The sequence below is a fragment of the Triturus cristatus genome, chromosome 9 (genome assembly GCF_964204655.1).
Source record: "Triturus cristatus chromosome 9, aTriCri1.1, whole genome shotgun sequence".
Classification (NCBI taxonomy): Eukaryota; Metazoa; Chordata; class Amphibia; order Caudata; family Salamandridae; genus Triturus; species Triturus cristatus.
The window spans coordinates 533,024,345-533,045,466 of record NC_140592.1 but is presented as its reverse complement, the minus strand read 5'-3'; the positions used below and the strand labels follow the sequence as shown (position 1 = coordinate 533,045,466).

Sequence of the window (21,122 nt, the reverse complement as noted above, 5' to 3'; positions counted from 1 at the left end):
AGAACTTATCTTTGGTAACACTCTTTGTGGTGGATACTCTTTCAAATCGCAAATTCCTCAGGTTATGAATCTCCCCAGGTGCTCCCCAGGTGCGAGAATTGATCTGGGAGCTCAGATGGCACCATTGCACTCCGCTTGGACTCTGTGCTGCCTAGGACATGATAACATCAATTTGCAAATAGATGCTGACTTGAACACTAATAAACAAGTTACATACCTGCAGTAACACCTTATTTGGTAGAGACTCTATCTAGCCTCAGATTCTTTACCTTAGAATGATTACCACGTGTCAGACTGGATCTGGAAATTTTCAAGCAATACTCCTTTGGTGTCTACACAGGCACCATCCAAGCAAACTCCCATCACTTTCTTTCCCGATTTTCCACACCAGAAACACGGAGCTATGAAGAATGCTAACACTGGTGTGCAGTGCTAAGGCCCTTAGAAGGGTGACCCAATAAAATCTGTTCGCAGAGCAGGGAGGATGGAAGGGTCAGTAAGGATTCTACTGCTAGATGGAGTCTCTACTAGATAAGGCGTTATCGAAGGTAAGTAATTTGTTCATCTGATAGAGACTTCTAGCCACAGATTCCTTACTATAGAATAGATACTACCTCCCTAGAGGTGATTCTGTGAACAATTACACCAAAATGTCCAGCAGTCCCGAACGGACAAAATGCCTGTCACGACAGGCCTGACTCTCCAGGCAGTAGTGCTTGGTGAATGTGTGCAAGGATGCCCAGGACAGGGACTCTGTGAGCAAACCCAGTAGTTGCAGCCTTGTCTCTGGTGGAATAAGCACACAAACCCTCATGGGGTTGCTTTTTTGCCAATGCATAGCGGATCTTTATACAGAGTACTAGCCATTGTGATATGATCCTTTTCTGCATGGCCTTCCCTTTCTTGTGCGATCTAGGTAAAACAATAATGTTCTTTTTGGGTCCAGACGAAGGAGTCTCTCCTCTTCTTTAGAAGGGTGTGGCGAGGCAAAGTCATGTTCTCACCTACATGAAAAGGTGTCACAACTTTCAGGAGAAAGGAAGCAGGGGTACCTCAAAACCAGCTTGTCTAGGTAAAATGTGGTATAGGGAGTGTGCACAGAGAGGGCCTGCAGTTTGTTGACCCTCCAAGCTGATGTATGGCCACTTGAAAAGCAGTTGTGCAGCGGCTCGAAAGGCACACACACAAAAAGTTCAGGACTAGATCTCATTGGGGCATGATGAATAGGCAGGGAGGGAACATGTGTTGTAGACCTTTGAGGAATCTAGTCACAACTGGTGATATGAACAAAGAAGGTTGGGCAGGCAACTGCAAGAACGCTGAAATGGTCAACAAGTAACCTTTAACAGTGCCCATAGCAGAGGCATGGCCAAGATGGCAGCTGGAGCAGAAGTGTCTGTCTGAGCTCAGGCCCTCACCCATTTGTATTCTGCCATTCTCCTGCATACCTGTGAGAATAAGTACCTGTTGCAGTGCCGCCGAACTACCCCATGATCCTGTGTGCCGTGGTGCCTGCTGTGTGGAGTGCCCATGTGACTACGTGAAGTCCCACCTGATATTGTCGGGCCCTGCCCATGGACTTACGGAAGGGCAACATGGAGGCCTCCCTAAAGACGCTTGCAAGAGGCAACTTGTCCTGCACGATGCCTGGGGACCCTCCCTGCTTGAATTGCGCAACTGCCCATAGTGGCAAGCTATGGAGACTACTGTGGCTTGCCCTGTTAAAACATGGGCGCCAGCGACCCTCAGACCACAGGGGTCTTCATTTTGACTAGGGACACTCTGGGTGCCAAACGAGGCTATGCTCCGCCCTGAAAACCCCTGCTGACAAGGTCAAGACAGCGGTATGGCATCGGGGACACGACTTGCCCTGAAGTGTTCGGCGTGACTGACAGTCCTCAAACTGCTGCTACTGCAGCCTGGAGCTATTGAAGACCCTGGGTGAAGAAACTGTCAAAGTGATGATTCAACAGGTGCCCAGGATGTGAGCCTGAAGGGTGTGGCGTGACTGGCAGACCTCGGACAGGTGCACAGGTGCTGATGTGGCCTATTCAGATTTCACCACCGAGGTACAGCATTGCCGTAACTCCTTCACGGTTGTGAAGCAACAATTGCAGACATTACGATTGAAGTACGCATTATTGTTTCCTGCTTAACGTCGGGTAGTTGAAGGAGATGCCATCTACTTCTCACCCGCTGAGGATGGCTCGACCTGGCAGCACACCAAGGGTCTAGTGGAGTGGCTGGTGACTACATAGTACACTGGCAACTGATTGATCCTGAGATTGGCCTATTGGAGGAACAGGAAAGCGCGCAGCCACCCCAAGACTGTGCAGGATGCTCAGAAACTAGTACAAGTGGTGGAGGAGGTGCAGCAGCAGACTCATGTGCAGTTCTGCAGTCTGAATGCACCTGTGACACCAGTTCGTACATCAATGACATGGAGGCTTCCCTCAATCCTGAGCTCCATGGGAAAACCTGAGCGCAGTACAGTACACCTTCCTGACCTGGAATGTGTGGGGAATGGCCACTCCTGCTAAGCAGTACTGTGTTCATATATACCTTAAACAATGGCAGACACAGGTTGCCTTCTCGCAGAAGACACACTTGAAGTAAGAACAGCACAAACTGCATTTGAAATGGAGAGGTCAGGTATTCGGGACCAAAAACAAGACATATGTCTCCGGGGATGTCATTCATGCACGAGTCACAGAGGGTAGATCCAGAGGGCAGATACATGGTAGCAGTAGGGCACCTAGATGGCAGACCCCTGGTGCTCCTGGCTATGCACCCAACGTTGGGCACTAAGCCTTCTTGGACTGGGTGACCACAGCTCTTTACCATGACCCACACACCCCTATTGTTTGGGGCGGGGACTTTAATTGTGACATTGACAAGAACTGCTCTGCCCCGCCCACTGGAGGGAGCAGCCTGTCACAGGGCCAAGTAGCATTTTCGGGAGTGGTTGGCTTATCATAGAGTACATGATATGTGGCCCCTCCAACATCCGGTGGACGGTGAGTTCTCCATTTACTACCCGGTACATGGTATCCACACCTGTTTAGACCTCTTTCTATAAGGTGAATCCCTGGGCACCTCAATCCTCCAAATGAATACTTGTCACGCATGCTCTCTGACTGACCATTGCCCATTACATATGGTGATATGGTGAGGTAAGGCGTGCTTCCGCATACTAACGTAAACGCTCACACCCTAGTCACTCCAGGATGCACCCTTCTGCAAGGCCTTGGCCATGCACCTAGCTCATTACTTTTAAGTTAATAAGGGCTCCGGTTCTCCAGGGCGAAGGAGTGGGATACAAATAAGGTTGTTTTGCATGAGCATTGCATCGCCAGTACATAGGAGGTCCACCAGACCTTGCACTGGGAACTGTCTGCACAGGTGAGGGCCTTGCAGCAGTTGAAACTTGAGCTGCCGCTGCGTGCCAAAAAGAGCGAGCGCTGCAGCAATTATGTGCAGAACCCACCTGAGGAAACTTGACTCTAAGAACTACCTTGCAAGCCTGCACAGCGAGGGAGACCATGCTGGTAGGATGCTGGGCTGGTAGCTCCGTGCTGATCAGCTGCAATTACCCCTGGGGGCTATCCGATCGGACGAAGAGTTGTCCTCAACACCCAATGATACTTTTGTAGTGTTTTACCGCTCCCTCTATGTGGCTGAAGCAAACCCTTCTGGGGCTGATCTGCATCTTTATCTAGGGGAATCTCCAACTCCCCAGTCAAAAGTTGTGGCAATGAGTGGAAATGGATGCCCTTCTCCAGTTGGATGAGCTTCGCGCGACCATCTCTCAGCGCATAGTAAACCCCAGGGACGGATTGACTACCAATAGAATCTTACACCACCTTTAGGGTATCCCAGTCTCCAAAGTTAATGGAGGCTTATAACGAAGCGCACGACCATGGATGTCTTCCTGACTCACTTCACGAAGCCCTAAAAGTGGTACTACCCAAGTAGGTCCGAGAGCCGCTGCATGTGTGCTCCTACCAGCTGTTATAACTATCGAATCTCGATTACAAGATCCTACACTTAATGAGGGCTGACTTTAAGGAAGTGCCGAGGCCGGTGGTGGTGTCCCTTGACATCGAAAAGGCTTTTCATACTCTGGGGTGGGATAATTTATCTGTGTCGCTGAAGAAAATTAACATTGGCCCAGGATACCTTGGTTGGGTCCGTTCTTTATACAGGCTATCGGTGATGAGTCAAGTCTATTTCCAGCGGGGCACCAGACAGGGCTGTCCTCTGTTTCTGTTAATCTTTACATTGGCCATAGACTAATTGGTGTGCTATCTACGAATGCGGTCACAACAATGGGGAATTGCGGCACAATGCGTACAGCATATAGTTTATTTGTATGCTGATGATGCGCTGATCTATCTGCACAACATCAGGGGCTCACTACCAGGCTTAATGGCATTGTTGGGGGAATTCGGAACTAAAGTGAACTGGGTGAAGTCTTGTCTGTTCCCCTTGCAGCCGGTGCTGGAGGCTGATAGGGATGTGCTACTCCGGACTCAGCTTTTGTGGCAATTTGAAGTTTTCAAATATACGGGCATTCAAATGTACAATTCGGACACTGATCTTGCAGAGGGGATCATTTATAGGGTATTAGGCTCGGTTCCCAGCTCCACACCGTTCTGGGAGTCGCTGCAGCTATCTCCTCTGGGCCAGGTTGGTGTTTCCAAAATGCTTGTTCTCTCGCACCTCTTGTACTTCTTTATAGCCCTATCACTCATATTCCCAGCGAGCTTTTTCGCGGATTTGTATAAGATCCTGCTAGAGCTGATATGGGGTATAGGCATACAACGGGTGACTCTGACTAGACTCTATAGGCCCCTGCAGGAAGGAGGGTGCGCTGAAGGCCCTTAAAATACGAGTTATTCTACGCAGAGGAGAAGTTGGACTGGCCGCTGCGGTGGCTAGGGTCGGTCTATTATTTGGATACAGCTGATGGACACCGGGGTCTGGACGGGATGGACAAGTTACTTACCTTCGTAACGCCTAATCTGGTAGACACGTCATCTAGCTGCTGATTCCTTACCTTAGCGTTAGTCTGCTCAACGTGACATTGGCGGCATCGTCCGCGCCATTGTGGTGTCAGCGTCACCTTTACAGGCGCCAACTCGGCGCGCTGATGTCAGTAACTTTACACACCTTTCCACGCCAGAAGCACGGAGCTATGAAGTGCACAGACGTTGGAGTGTTTTGAACAACTGGGGCCCTGAAAGGGAACTGCCCCGACTCCAAAAACCTGTCCACAGTGTGGGGAGGATGGGTGGGTGCAGGAGGCTGGCTTAGTATATGGTGCACACTTGTTTAAGTAAAGCACCTTGCACTATCCAGATAACCCTCATGGTGGTCTTAATGGTCTTCAACAATCTTAGAAAGCCATCTAAATGGTAACTGTGGAGAGAAACCTTTAGGCTCATCTTGAAGGAGGAGTGTTAAGCAGCTTGTTTTACTAGATCTAATCACGTAGCGTAGGTTAAACGAAAAGAACCACACAGTGTATATATAAAAATAGTTCTGTTTATTACACACCACTCACTAACACATTGGTTATAAACACAAATACATAAGATGACTTCAATTGTAACAGGTAAGTAAGCACAAAATACAGTGGTCTCTAGAGGAGACCAAACCATATATTAAGAAAGTGGAATGTGACCTGCGACCGAAGTCGGGACTTGGACCAGAAGACTCGGAGGAGCTGGGAACACAAGTAGCCACCCAAGGTAAGTACCCAGGAACCCCACAGAGTCTGTGTGCAGAATGGAAACACAGACGCATGTTCTCTAGAAGTCAACAGAGAATTCGAGGTTACAGTTTGGAAGAAGAAGGAACCTTCCAAGTGGACCCTGAAGAAACCCAGTGGAAGACAGAAAATTGGATACTCCTCCCACCCATGGTTCCCCCAGAAACCAGGTTACATACACCAGGGAAGCCGGATGCATAGGTGCGAAGTGGTGTTGGAAACTGCAGTAGATCATGATGCAAGACATCAGGAAAGATGCCGCTGGAGAAGACTGTGCCAGAGTCTGGTGGAATCCAAGGGTGAATTCTTGAAACAGAGAACCTGTAAGCAGAGGAGACAGGTTCTATGCCACTCGGAGGTGACCAGGAAGCAGGGAAGGGCAATGCCCAACTATAATGGACGGTTCAAGGGAGTTGACGGTTACAGTGTTGCTGTAGCTGTAAGGACCAGGTGATGCTGAGGAAGACCAGGAGCCATGAATGAGATGTCCCCTGTCAGAAGTTGAGAACCAGGGGTTCAGTGTCCGGCAGGAGCGTCAACGAGCCTTGACAGCTGCAACAGGCGTGGAAAGTGAAGGAGCAATGTTGGGACCAGAAAGGTCCAAGGTACTCACCACAAGCAGGAGAGCTGGAGCAGGACCCAAGCAAGCAGGGGAGCCCACAGAAGCATGAGAAGACCCTCAAGAGGACCCACAGGCCAAAGGTATAGGAGTCACAAGAGGACATTGAGCTGCTCACCAAGAAGGAAGATCCACATTGCAGATGATGCAATGAAGACACTGTACGTGGCAGGAAGAGATGCTGGAGGCTGGAGCCTCCTGTAGCCCGAAGATCTCTCGAGTACAGAGCCAACAAGCCTTGGCAACGGCAAGTCGAGGCGATGCACATGGGTTTGGTTCCAGCGGTTCCAACGAGGGATACTGGCCGAGAGGACAGGTCAGAGAGGTCAGGCCTCGAGGGAGTTGCAGAATCACCACCTGTGTTGCTGAGCCTTTCGAAGTTCGTGGGATGTCAGGAGCAGCAGACCGGTCAGTTTCGTTGCAGTGCCTGCAGATGCATGGGAGGGTTCCTTCAATCCATGTGAGATTACTTTGAATGTGCTTGATGGCCACAGGTCTATTTAAGATCCTGGAAGAAGCACAGACGACGAAAAAGACCAGGAGCAGCAGGAGTCCTTCTTGATGCAGTCTCAGTTCCAGGCAAAGTCCAAATGTCCAGACAGTCGAAGATTGACATGATTTGAGTCTTGTCCCATGATGAATCTGAAGAGCCACCCACAGGTAAGCCCTTAAATACCCTAGAGAAAGGGTTGGAATGACTATGGGGTCCCTCCCAGAAGAGGGGCTGGTCAGAGTGGAGGATACTCCTATGTCCTGTGTCCAGTTTCATGCCAGAGTGGGAGCAAAGGGATCCCTGAACTGGTTCAAACTGGAGTATGCAAGAAGGGCACCAGACATGCCCTTCAAAGCAGTCTGGTGGCGCTGTCATTCATTAATTTAAATTTTTATTCGGCGATCGAAGAAAACAGCCATAAAAGTACAAGCAGAATAATACATTTAAAAAGACAATTAAAAAACATAATTACAGTGACAATTATAAAATAAAATCAGTTAATTTGTTACACTATAGCATAATACTTTTCCTTGCATTAATAGATTTCAAGATAAACAAAGCGACATTATAACATATTGGAGAATCATCTAGTGTCACCAAAAATGTCATTGCTACTTTGTGTGACCTAATGTTCTGAGCAGCAAACAATGGTTATAGATAAATGCACCTAAAATTATGATAAAATTTACAAAGCGACCCCACCCCAACCCAATACACTAAGTCCTGTCTGGGGAGATGGTCACACCTCCCTGCGACAGGAAACCTATTGTTTTACCTTCCTCTGCTCAAGCTTGGCTCAGCGGCAGGAGGGCAGAATCGTGTCTTTGGTTGGCAGCAGCACTAGCTTCCTGACAGGCTGTAACCAGGAGTACAAGGGGTACCCCAAGGAAGCACCCGAGTACATGGGATCATACTTCCAACACTGGAATCTGTGTTGGGGTATGCTTCCAACATGTTTGGTATAAAAAATGACCGGGTTCGGTGTAGATACTATATAGTTAGACATCTTGTAACGACTGATGTCCACTGTAGGAGAGTAGGGTCTGCTTTCTATGTTCACCCCCACTTTTTGCTTTTGCTTTACTGGTTTTCGACTTAGATGTGGCTGTGGGCCTGCTAATCAGACCCACAGCCCTGCTGTTCTCTCTCTAAATTGATACTATGTACTTTAGGTGCATAACCCATTTGGATAGGATCACCTTATTGGCCCCTGTACAGTGTACCTTAGGTACCCAGGGCATAGGTGTACCCTAGGCCTACCAGGGGCTGCAGTATGTATTATGCCACCCCTGGCCTGGCCTTCCATTATGTCACAACTGGCTGATCACTCAGCTGGGGCAAGGTCGTGTAATCACTCCTTGCTTAGGTGTAGTATTCCTGTACCTAACTTACATATAGACACATGTGTACCTATCAGCCACTCCTATGGCAGGCCTTAACAATCCTGGAGGCAGAGTGCTTGGTAACATGTGAGATGGTGCTCCAGCATGAGCTGAGCCTGTCTGCAGCTTTCGGAACCATGTCCTTATAGCTGTTCTATGATATAGCCTACCATAAACTCTTAAAGTGCCTTATAATCTTAAATGGTTATGGTAACTATGGTTTGGCTTTATCAAAACATGTCGTGTAAGGTGTCTAACACTTTGGAATAATACCCCCATCCCATTTCTGGGGACGAGGATATTATCCCTCCCTTCTAGAGGGAGAAGACATGTTGTAACCTACTTACTCGGTTGAAGTTAACCTGAGCCCCAGCATCACAAAATGGATGCTGCTGCCACAGACACGAGTCTGACCTCCTGCTGCTGGGAGTGATCCCGGCAAGGGAGGCTTGGACAATAGGTTTCCTGCCTTGGGAGGTGCGAGCACCACCCCAGACAGGCCTTAGTGTATTGGGGCAGGGAGGGATGAAAAGAATGAGACATGCCTGGGGCACACAAGGTGTCCCGTGAATAGTCCAGTTCAAACCGGTGCTGGGGCACTCCAGCCCAAGTCCTGGCGCGAAACTGGACAAAGGGAAGGGGGTGTAACCACCCCCCTCCCAGGTCCCACCCATAAGGCGTGACCTAGCAGGCAACCCAGCCCCCCAGATTAGTATAAGAGTGGTAGCTGGGCCCCAGGAGATTAGATTATTCTGAACCTGCAACTTTAACAGAAACTCTGGACCTTCGACATTCGACGAAAGAAGAAGACTGAAGAATCTCCCTTGTGGCCAAGGAGACGCTACCCTGTGCAAACAGGCACCATCAAGAGACTACCCTTTGCTTTGCTGAAGTTCTACGAGGGACCGACTGCAGAGCCCGACCAGAGCCTTGACTTCCAGACTTCTCCGACCCTGATCCACATCCACAGCCGAGCTGAGATCCGTGGAGGCGACGAGAGACGTGGGACCGGCTACCTGGGAAAAGTGGCTAGTATCTTCCAGCGCAGCTTCTGAGGCACCCTCGAAGTTGTGCACCGGGGATTGAGAAGCCCCAACCCCAAGCACCATCTGCACCGAAGATCAGCCCCCCACACTCCACGAGTCCTGCGTGGGGCCCTTCTGCATTTTCCTGCTTGCCGCGTCTGTCCGGTTGCTTGCCCGTTGGCTAGTGGCCTTTGTGACGACGCACCCTGAAATCTTCACTGCTGGTTTGGCTCCTCCAGACTGGCTCCCGCTTCTTTGCAAAAGAGAAGCACCCCAGACCTTCCTGGTCTGCACCAGAAGCAAGTCCTCCGTTCTTCGTGGGTTCCGCTTGCCAAGGCTTGGTGAGTCCTAGTTCGACTTCGACGCCGCCGACAGCAAGAGCCTTCGTGGGACAGCTCGCCTCCTGTTCCTGGTCGTCCTCGACGTCTCCTGGTCCCCGTGGCTGCAGCGACAAGCTTCACCTTCACCTGCAATCTTCACGACATCGCCTGGTTCCTTCCTGGTTCCACGTGGTCACTGGCTAGTGACCTTGACTCTGTCCCTTCTGCTTGCAGGTCTCCTCTCTTCTTGATCCCAGCCTTGGGATCCACCGGACACTCTTCACTGACTGCCTGTCAGCAACTTTCCTTCAGGCATCCATAGAAGTCCACGATGAAACCCGACGCAAGTTCACACCTATGCACCCGCAGCCCGTGGGCTAGGTAACTTGGGTACTTCGGTGCTCACAAGGGTAGTGACTATCCTAGGGTCTAGTTTCCGAGTCTCAACTCTCTAGCTGCTTCAGAAGTGTCCTTAAACTGTTAATTTCTAACTGATAGTACTTCTATAGACTTTTACGCATTACGCGTGAGTGTTTCCACTCTGCACCTGAATCCCGTGGGCCTCCCACTTCCTAACTGTTGCTAGTGTAGTGTAGCCCCAGCGATTCCCTAGGCCTAGGCCTATCCTATTTCCGTGACAGTGGTCCTTATACCACTTCTTTAGTATATGGTTTGCGTGGCCCCTAGGGCCTAACTGTATTACTTACCTGTGTGACTTAATGTATGCTTAAATAAGACTGTGTTGTACTTACCTCTAATCTCATAAAGAGTGCTGAGGGTTTGACTAGAATAAATACACTTTATTTTATATATATATCTGTTGTGGTGTCCTTTCATTTGGTATTCAAGGGATTATATATGGTATCACAGCTGGCTTCGCATGCCATTCAGAGTTTAGCCTAAGACTGCTCTTGTCCATGCTACCACTAGGATAGCTGGTCTATAAGGTTGACTTTACAACCAATCACCATAAGGGTTGTTTGGACTGATATAAGGTGTACACTAGAACTAGTGACATCATACATCAGGCCAACTTCTCACATCCACTATATGTTTTAAAATGTCTGACCGCACTTACAAAACCTGGAGTTTATAGGGGTGTCCTGCCCATGCAGGGGCATCCTCACAATTATAACCAAGCACCCTGTCTTCAGGACTGAAAGGGTGACTTATAGGTTTTAAGTGTAGTGACCTCAGATATAAGGAAGCTTATATCTGTCTTGAGGGGTGCTAGCACCCACTCACACAGGCTGCAATGGTAGTCCTGTAGGCACAGTTTGAGTGGGCTCTCATGGATGGCACAATACATGCATGCTACAGCCCATGGAAGACCTCTGGTGTACCTATGCCCTGTGTACCCTGGTACCAGATACTAGGAACTAACAATGGTACTACACCAGTAGCCAATTATGGAGGTACAGAAGTAATTAGGGAAAAAGCACAGTGACTGGGGTCCTGATTAGAAGTATCCCAGTCAGACTAGTCAAAAAACACAGACTGACTCCAGCAAAAAGTGGGGGTAACCATGAAAGCAGATTCTACTTTCCTACAGTGGGTCAGTGTGGAATCTGCAGCTAGATCATATCTCTATCAGACAAGGTGTTACCGAAGATAAGTAATTTGTCTATCTGATAGAGTCATCTAGCCGCAGATTCCTTACCTTTGAATAGATACCCAGGCAATACCATTCCCGGAGGAGGGTCTACTGCGAAGTTTAGACCAGGAAATCCTGCAGGACAGAGCGACCAAAAAGGTGGTTGTTTTTCCCAAACTCTTTATTGCGGTCAAGGTAAAACGAGAACGCTTTTTTGGGGTCCAGATGGTGGAGTCGCTCCTCTTCTTTAGTGAGGTGCAGAGGAGCATAGAAAGTGGGCACAGTACCAGATTGCCCTGCATGGAATGGTGTTAACACTTTCAGTAAGAAAGAGGCCATAGTGAGAAGCACCAACTTATCAGGGGAGATGGTCAAGTAAGGAGGCTGCAATTTAATAATAATGAAGAAAAACAATGGAGTAAACCGGTGTGCATCTCATTTTTTGTGAACTCATTGCATGAACTTTTTCGTCTCTCATGAGATAGCACCCACAGTGAAAAATATTGAAAAAAAGGAAGTTGAAATAATAGCAGCAATGTAAAGGTCACTGGAAGTATGGGATGAATTACGTGCCATGCCGGAAAAGTATTTATTAAAATCTCGCAGGCATCATAGTGGAAGTTTAAGTTTTATTCAGATGAGTTAATGCCAGACACCACGGGATAATTTGAGAAAGTTATGGAGTCGTAATTGCATGTTTTTTTTAAGGCTAAGGGCTGCAAGTTATTATGTAAAACAAACTGGGGGGAGGAGTATAAAAAGAATTGCATTCTGGTAGAATAAGGAACTCCAAATTGAGAGCGTTAAAGAGATTGAGGTTCTCATAGGGTATCACCTGTTGTTCATTGTGGAGGGCGGGAACATATACTAATATAAGGGTGAGCGAGTTTCGAACCAGCTTTTTGGAACAATGAAGATGCGTGCTACTGCACGCTAGGAAAATGAAAAAATGGTTATCATTTTACATAGAGGTGGCCGAATGGGAATGCATTTTTAAGTAATATGATTTGGCTACATGTCATGGTAAGTTCAGATTTAAAAATGTGACCGTAATAGAACTGTGATAATTTGGGATTTCTGTTTAAGGTAGTTAGGCGGTGAATTAAGGGTGCACCAACACAGCTATTAAACAAAAGTGAATACCGAACGGCTTTTTAATGCATCCAATATAAAAGTGCAGCAAATGTTAATGATTAGTGGCATGTGAACGATTGATAAATGCAATTTGTGAGGTTATAGTATATTGGTAATTAATACTGGCATAAAGCGTTTAAAGATATGTATTTGTTTATACTTTTAGATGTCCCTGACGAAGGGAGTGTTTCTCCCGAAATGCATTGGATTGTTGACAATAAATCATGACATGGAATAAACCCCATGCTTCTGAGTGCTCTTTGGAATACGGAAAGTAATACATTGAATAAAATGAATTGAACCAAGGTGAAAAGTATGGTGAAAGTGAAAGGAGTAAAACGTTAAAGCAAAGAAAAATGAAATAAATTTGATTCATTGGATTTAATCCATTACACGGCTGTGCAGCTTTGTGGAACCGTAACAGGGACCCTCTTGAAGAGCCTGCAATTTGCTCACTCTCCTGGCAGATGAAATTGCAACTAAAGAGGCTTTTTTAATAGTAAGCAGCCGGAGGGGGCTATTGTGCAGGTGTTCAAATGAAGCACACATTAGGAAGATGAGAACCAAATTATGGTACCACTGAGGCATAATAAAAGAAGAAGGTGGGATCATATGTTCAAGGCCCTTAAGGAATCTATTTACAATGGGAAATTTGAATAAAGAAGGTTGGTCTGGCAGCCTTAGGAAGGCAGACAGGACCGACAGGTATACTTTGAGAGTGGCCAGTGCAGAGCCCTACTGGGCAAGGGTCAAAATGAAAAGGAAAGCGTGAGAAAGGGAAGCAGAGTCGCTTGAATAACCAGCAAGTTGATGTGGAGTCCGGATTCCGCCGGAGACCAGAGTCCTCTGATCTTCACCTCTCCCAGATAGCCGCCCCATCCCAGAAGTGACGCATCTGTCACGACTGTGCGGTCTGGTTGGGGAAGGGAGAGGAATCTGCCTCTGATCCAATCACGATAATTTAGCCACCGCTGCAGGTCCAGTGCAGTTCTCTTCGAGATCTGGACCATGTCAGAGATATTCCCCTGATGCTGCGCGCACTGGACCTTCATCTGGCAAGGGTCACTAGCAGAATGCAGGAGGCCTTGAGGCCCAGCAGGCTCAGAGTCATTCTTACCGAAAATCCAGGATAGAGGCTGAAACATCAGTATCATAGCCTGAATATCCAGGACCCACGTCTCGGGAGGATAGGCCCGAAACTGCACTGTGTCCAGAAAAGCTCAGATGAAAGGGAGCTTCTATGAGGGAGTCAGGTGTGACTTCATCACATTGATAGAGAACTCTAGCAAATGCAGGAGGTTTGCAGTAGTCTGGAGGTGGGCGACGACGGCCTGGGGTGAGCTCGCCTTCAACAACCAGTCGTCCACCGCCATCACCTTGGTGACCACCCAAGGGAAGCTGCTGAGGCTGAAAGGGAGCATGGTGAACTGAAAGTGCTTGTGGCCAACTGTAAAGCGCAGGTAGCACCAATGAGCATGCAGGACTGGAATGTGGAAATAGGAGTTGTACAAGTCCAACGCTACCATTCAGTCTCCTGGGTCAAGGGCAGACAATGCTTGAGCTAGAGTGAGCAAGTTGAACTTTTCCTTTTTGAGGAAGTAGTTGAGGGCAGGCAGACCTAGGACAGGACACAGGCCCTTTTCCTTCTTCTGGACTAGAAAATAGCGGGAATAACAACCACAGCCTACTAATGGAGCAGGAACCCTCTGTATGCCTTCTTTAGCCAAGAGAGTAATGACGTCCTCCTGAAGCAAAGTCAGGTGGTCCTCTGTCAGCTGGTCGTAAGCGGAAGGCATGGAGAGAGGGGTAGTCTCGTAGGGGAGGGGCTATTTGGAGGACCCTCCTGTCCGAGGTGATGTTGTGCCAGTGGTGGAGATGATGGCTGATCCTGCCAACAACTGGCCACCCATGATCCTGAAGGCCCGGACTAGGAAGGCTTGGAGGTTGAAGTTGTGGGGGGGTGGTGGACTGACCAGACTTCTGGCCACCCGACCCACGGGGTCAAAACAAGCCATGCCCATGGTCCCGTAGAGGTTGTTGATCCTGCACGGGATTGTGGCTGGGGTATGGCTGGCGCGGCTGAAAGCCCCTTCCATAGCCTCGAAAGGCAGACTGGAGGCAAGTGGCCACTGAGAAGCCCAACAACTTGGTCATAGCTCGTAAGCCCTTAAAGATCTCCAGTGCCAGGTCTGCCTGGTCTCCAAAGAGACGGGTTCCATCAAAGGGCATGTCCATGAGAAAGGCCTGGACATTCCATGAAAAGTCAGAAGTCCTCAACCAGTCGTAGGGTCGAACAGCCACTGTTGATGAAATCGCTCTGGCCAGCTAGTCGGTCTTGTCGAGACCACAATGAATGTCAAACTTTGCCACATGTCTACCGTCTGATACTGCTTGGCAGAGGATGGCCCGGGCCTCCTTCGGGACCTGTGGCAGCACTTGCGCAACAGTTTCGCACAAAGTGTGGGAGTAACAGCCCAATAAACATGCAGTGTTCACCGATCGCATTACCAGGCTGGTGGAAGAATTTATTTTTTGCCCCAACTACCCACCCTCTTGGATTCCCTATGTGGAGGGTGCAGAAGGGGACACGCCTTGGGAAATAGAGGCTTGTACCACAAAGCTCTTGGGGGTAGGGTGGCTGGTGAGGGAATATGCTTCAACCAGTGCAGGGCGATGGAGGCAGACAATTTTCCTAATCACAGGGGCCCCTGTGTTGGGCTGGGACCAGGTTTCCAGCAGAACATCAGTTAAGGCCTCATTTAAAAGCAGCAAGGGTTCATAGGAGGAGACACCAGGCTGCAGGACTTCCATCAAGATATTTGTCTTGACTGTCATGAAACGGAGCTGAACCTGGGCGGACCTCAGCTGCCCTTCGCATCACCATAGCGTATGAAGCTCCCTCCTCCATAGCCACGGTAGGGGGAGAAAGCAGACAAGAAATCAGGCCAGAATACGGAGAGGTATCCAGTCCGCTGGCCTCACCCAATTCCTCATACCAGTCATTTCATAAGGCGGGTCTTGTGAAGGATCCAGTGACCCCTCCCATTTCCTCCATTCCTAGCTCTTCAGAATAGGGCTGAGGAAGTGACCTAGAACCTAAGGGTTCTGTCGGAATTGGTGCCGGCAGGCACCGATCCAGGTCATTGGCGATAAGAATGGAGCTGGCGCCATTTGGACTCTCGGCTTCAGGAATGGCACCCGGGAAGGTTGTATTGGTATGACTGGCGCTGGTCCGGACCCATCACCAGATCCATGGGGGGTCATCGAGGCCGACACCACCGATGTGGATCCCAATGGAGACCCCTTGGAGCCTGCAGGGCCCAAAGGTATGCCGGCAGGGTCAGGCCACCCAAACATGAGGCTCATGGTATCATAAAATTCCTTGAGTTGGGTGGGGATTGCTTCGGATCATGGGAAGTGCAGAACCAACCCAGGCGCTGGTTTCGAGGAACGAAGCCTAGAGCACCCAGACTCTTCCGTCACATCGGCCAACAGACGGGGAGAAGTTGAAGCACACTTCAACTTCTTATACTTCTTACCTGACCGATTTGAAGACCTTGAGTGGGAGGACAAAGACTTGGGACTCCCGGAGCGGTGCCCGGACCTTCCTCTCGACCAAGATCTCCAGGGAGAATGACATGGTGCTGAGTGCCGGGGCACAAGCAGCTTTAGGGACCACTCCCTCAAAGCTTTCAGAGCCATGGTCCGGCAATCAGAGCATGACTTTGAGTCGTGTCGCACTACCGGCACCAGAGGCAACCCAGGTGTGGGTCCATCACCAGCATTGTGGAGTGACAGTCACCGCATGGCTTGAAACCAGTAGTCTTAAATGATATGAGGAAAACCTACACACAAAAAAAGGGTCGACAAAACATCGAAAAAAAGAAAAGAACTGACGTCAGCGCGCCGAGGTGGTGCCTATATAGGTGAAGCGGACGTCATGGACGACTTCGTCACACGGAGCCGACTGACGCTACCTACCGGCGCGCGGGGGTATAGCTTTAAGAAATATCTTATGGATCCAGCCTGACAACTGAAATATTCACAGGTAAGGAATCTATGGCTAGCTATCTCCACCAGATGCTTATATTTACCTGGCTGTCGACCCCTGGGCCCCACCTCCAGATGAGGATCCGCCAGCATTGTTGGCAGAGGTAGGCGTAGGGGAGAGGGACCCACCCCCCCCCACACTCGCCGTTGATCCCTGTTTGGCACATAGCAGTTTTCAAGGAGTTGTCACCCACCATGGTGTCACGAGTTGGAGGGAGGTGGGTGTAGTGCACGCTGGGGACTTGTATGTAGAGGACACTCTTGGGTCTTTCCCATAGCTCATTGACACTTACGAGTTATCAAAGGGACATTGTTTGGCCTACAATGCTGTTCATCATGCGATCTCTGGGTACTGGGTGCAGGGGTGCAATGAGCCTCCTATAGGAAGGCTACTCTACACTGTGCTGTCGTATGGTGGTGCGCAAAGGGTTATATCCGCACTTACATAGCACTGCTTACTCCGGGCAACACAACTGACGGTCTGGTTCGTGACAGTTCGTAGCTGGCCTTTCAATGTCATTTTTCCGACACACAATGGTATCAGGCCCTTCATCAGGTCAAGAAGGTCTCTTGCAAACTGCACTTCCGCTTTACCCAATTTAACTATCTCCATAAGACATATCTCATACCGCAATGCATCGCAGACATGTACCCAAGAACCCATTCTGGGTGCCCCAGATGTGGGACGGTGGATGCAGACTTTCTTCATATGGTGTCCGGGTGCTCGGTGATCGGGTGAGGTTGGGATAAGATTGCGCAGACTACTTCCGATCCGGTGGAGGAAGTAGTGGTGTCTACTCCGGGTTTGTGCCAGTTGAGCATTAGGCCCAGAGCCAAGGGTGATAAATACCTTTACAAGTTACCTGATTGGGCATTCATATTGTATAAGAGCCAAATTGCTATTGGTTGGAAGTCATCGGAGGTAAATAGTTGGCTTTGTATGCTGATAAAGTGGACAAAAGCTGAGGCTGACATGTTGGCGGAGGCCCGCAGGAGGGGTGGGCTGTACAGTGGTTGATGTGTTAGAACCGCTACCTCGGTAATCGGGAGGTGAAAAAAGACATGCATCTCCCCTAGGTTATCTACTGTGCTCCTCTTGACATATTCCTTTCTTGGCCATGAAGCTGAGACTCTTGTCACTGCAGTGGAGTGTGCGCCATTGCATCTCAGTGAGGGTGCATTGGGTTGGTGGCTTAGCGGTGGTGGAGGGAAGCAGCAATGTGCTTATGGCTGGGTTTATGCTTGTGCTGAATTTGCCTGCCCCGGGAATGAGATAACTGTTTGTACGCAGATATATGGTGGGGTGCTGGTGTAGGGCATTTTGTTATGCAATGATCTTTTCTTTCTCATTTGGACTTTTGTGGTCGGGCGGCTGTGTTGGGGTACTTGCAGTGTGTTATTATTGTGTAATGGGCTAGGTTTTGGCCCTGCTATTCTTCTTATGTTTACTTTGTAAAACCAATAAAGATATGTAAAAAAAACTGTTCCCATAGCATGGCCTTGCTGGGCCAAAGAAAGAACAAACAATAGAACTTGGGATAAGGGTGCAGACAGAGGATCAACAGCCTTGGATGTATACCATGCCACAAACATCTCCTAACGGCAGGCATATACAGCCTTAGTGGAGGGATGCCTGGCAGCCAGAATAACATCAGAAACTTAGGGAGGAAGGTTGAAAGCTGTGAACAGTTGCTGCTAAATCTCCAAGCATGAAGGCGAAGCATACACAGGTTCAGGTGCAGGAACCAGCACTGCTGCTGTGACAAAAGATCCTCCTGAAGGGGTAGCCTAAATGGTGGACAGATGGGCATGCTCAGGAGCTTGGGATAGCAGACTCTCTGTGCCCAATCAGAGTGGGAATGGCCTTGGAAACTCCTGAATGCAAAGCTACTGACATTGGACATTCTCAGCAGTGGCAAACAAATCTAAACAAGGCTCTGCCCACACCTGCCCAAACTCTGCGGGAGACCAGACACCTCTGGTCCCACCTCTCCCAGATGGCCGCCCTAGCCCAGGAGTGATGCATCTGTCACTACTGTCAGCTCTACTTGGGGTAGGGAGAGGGGTCTGCCGTCTACCCAATCACAGTTCGTCAGATACCACTGCAGGTCTTTTGCAGTTCCCTTAGAGATAGGGACCAGGTCAGGGAGATTCCCCTGATGCTGAGGTCACTTCAGGTCCTACTGAAGAGCCCTCATATGCCAATGGGCATGTGTTGCAAGAAGGATGCAAGAGGTCATGAGGCTCAAAGGCCTCAGAGCCAGCCTCAAAGAAATCTAGAATAAAGGCTGTAACGTCGATATCATAGCCTGAATATCCTAGAATCGCTGTTCGGAAGGACAGGCCAAAACCGCACTGGTTCCAGAACAGCCCAGATGAAATGGAGCATCTGATAGGGAGTCAGGTGTGACTTTGACATGCTGATAGAGTACCCCAGAAAATGCAAGAGGTCCATCGTAGTCTAGATGTGGGAGACGACTGCCTACGGCGAGACTGCCTTTAACAGCCAATCGTCGAGGGAGGAGAAGACTGGAACGCCTGACCACCGCAAATGCGCTGTAACCACTGCCATCACTTTGGTGAACACCAAAGGGGCGCTGGTGAGGCCAAAGGGGAACACGTCAAATTTAAAGTGTGCTTGGCCCACCATGCACCCAAGCTAGTGCCTGTGGGCAAGAGGGAAGGTAATATGCAAACATGCATCCTGCAAGTCCAGTGCCACCATCCAGTCTCCAGGGCACACATGGCCTGAGCTAAGGTGAGCATCTTGAACTTTTCCATTATCAGGAAAACGTTGAGAATGAGTAGGTCTAGGATAGGACAACGGTCTCTGTCCTTTTAAAGGACCAGAAAGTAGCGGAAATAGCAATCACAACCTACTTCTGATGCAGGCACCTTCTCTATGGCCCCTTCGGCTAAAAGAGCTGACACTTCCTGGTGGAGCAAAGAGGGATGGTCCACCGTCTGATGCAGTGCTTAATTTGTAAAAAAAATAAGTGCCAGGGCTCTTGTCAGGAAGCTATGGCAGCATGCATCATACATTATCTCTGCCAGCTCTGCCAATTATAGTAACAACACAACTACTAACCATCCCATTCCTACAAGTGTGACAATTAGTACTATTCCAGGCCCCTGAAGCTATAAGAATGGCTTGGGCAGCAGGTAATAGTAATTTTAATGTATATTGAATTCATAATTAACTGTTGTTGGGGGGGCACTAGTTGGATTGACTCGACCTAGCTGGTGGTCCCACATGGTCTGTGGGAATCATGTTGACGGCCACGAAAAGACAAGAAGCCTGCTGGCCTTGTCAACTGAACAAGGTGAAAGCCTGACTGGGGTTGGTGCAGGGCCATAGATAGGCCCAAGGACCTGCCGTAGCTTTGCTGTCCTTAAAGTGCTCCAACACTGAGTCCGCCTTCTCGCTATAGAGGTGAGAGCCAGCAAAGGGCAGGTCCATGAGTAAAGCTTGGGCATCCCCTGAAAATCTAGTGGTTCTCAGAAAGGCGTGGTGTCTAAGTGTACAGAATATCCACTACAAATAGAATCCCCCACACAGGCTGAAGACAAGATTTTGGCATCTTGATACTGAGCCCTAGGGTGGACATCAATGGCACCGTCATCTATAGGTAGTCCAAGGCTAGTAGTACCGGTACCGGTACAGGCACACATGTATCCCAGACCTGGGAAGATAGGCTGCAACCACCAGCATAGGGAAGATGTAAGGTGGAAGGGCAGGAGATTGAATTGAAAGAGTTCTGACCCCACCACAAAGCGGAGATACTTCATGTGGGACTGCAGGATCAGTACATGAAAATAAGCATTAAACTGGTCCAATGACATAATCCAATCCTCAGGGTCCAAGGTAAACCAAATGTAGTCACAAGATGTCACTCTGATTGTTTAGCCTTTCGAGAAGCGAGTACAGCAACCTGAGGTCCAAAATCGGTCTCAGGCCCCTATGTTTTTGGGGTATTGGGAAGAACTGAGAGCAACATCATATTCTTCTTTCTTTATCGGGTACCACTTTGATCACAATCAACTTGAGTAACATCAGGACTCCTCCTGTGAGAACATGTGAATGTTAGGCCAGTGTTTGGAGGCTAACTGAGGTATGAGTGGAAGGGTGACCAGGAAAGGAAACTGAGCGATCTGAAGGATCTGTTTCTCCAATGTAACAAAGTGCCGGTAGAGTGGGCAATGTAGGATTCTGGTACCCAACTAGTTGTTCGATGGGTACTGAGGAGGCTTGGCGGTTGTGACAGGAGAAGAGGAGGGCTGATACTGCTGCCTTTGACCTTATCCTCTGTCAAAACCCAGTCCCTGAAGTCGCGAAAAGTGTGCACTGGCTGTTGGAAAGGTTTTGAGGGCTCCTTCCGGCAATAGTAAAGACCCATCAAAAAGCTCCTGAATTTTCAGTATTGCAGGTGGAATTGGCAAGCAGGGAACAGGCCCTAGCTATGGTGTACTTATCACTCTAGAGCTGCTTTGGCTTTCATACCAATACAAACTACTACCATCAAAATACATTTACCTGAGAGAAAGGTGGACACTAACTAAGAAAACCCAGGGGAACACATCTAAGCATGACGCCTGATAATGGCAATGTTGCCCATGGTATGAGCAACAGAATCAGTAGTGTCCAAACCAGAATTCAAAATGTATTTAGCAGTGTCCTGACCATCTTGAACTCCTTGGGCAAAATAATTATGGGACCCTTCAGGCAATGAGG

General features: G+C 49.0%; 1 protein-coding gene across 1 annotated transcript in view; it reads right to left on the bottom strand.

Moving 5' to 3' along the window:
* Window positions 1-21,122, bottom strand: part of ATG2A (autophagy related 2A) — a 2,561,659-nt gene that overhangs the window by 613,211 nt on the left and 1,927,326 nt on the right. The gene's annotated exons all lie outside the window — the stretch shown is intronic.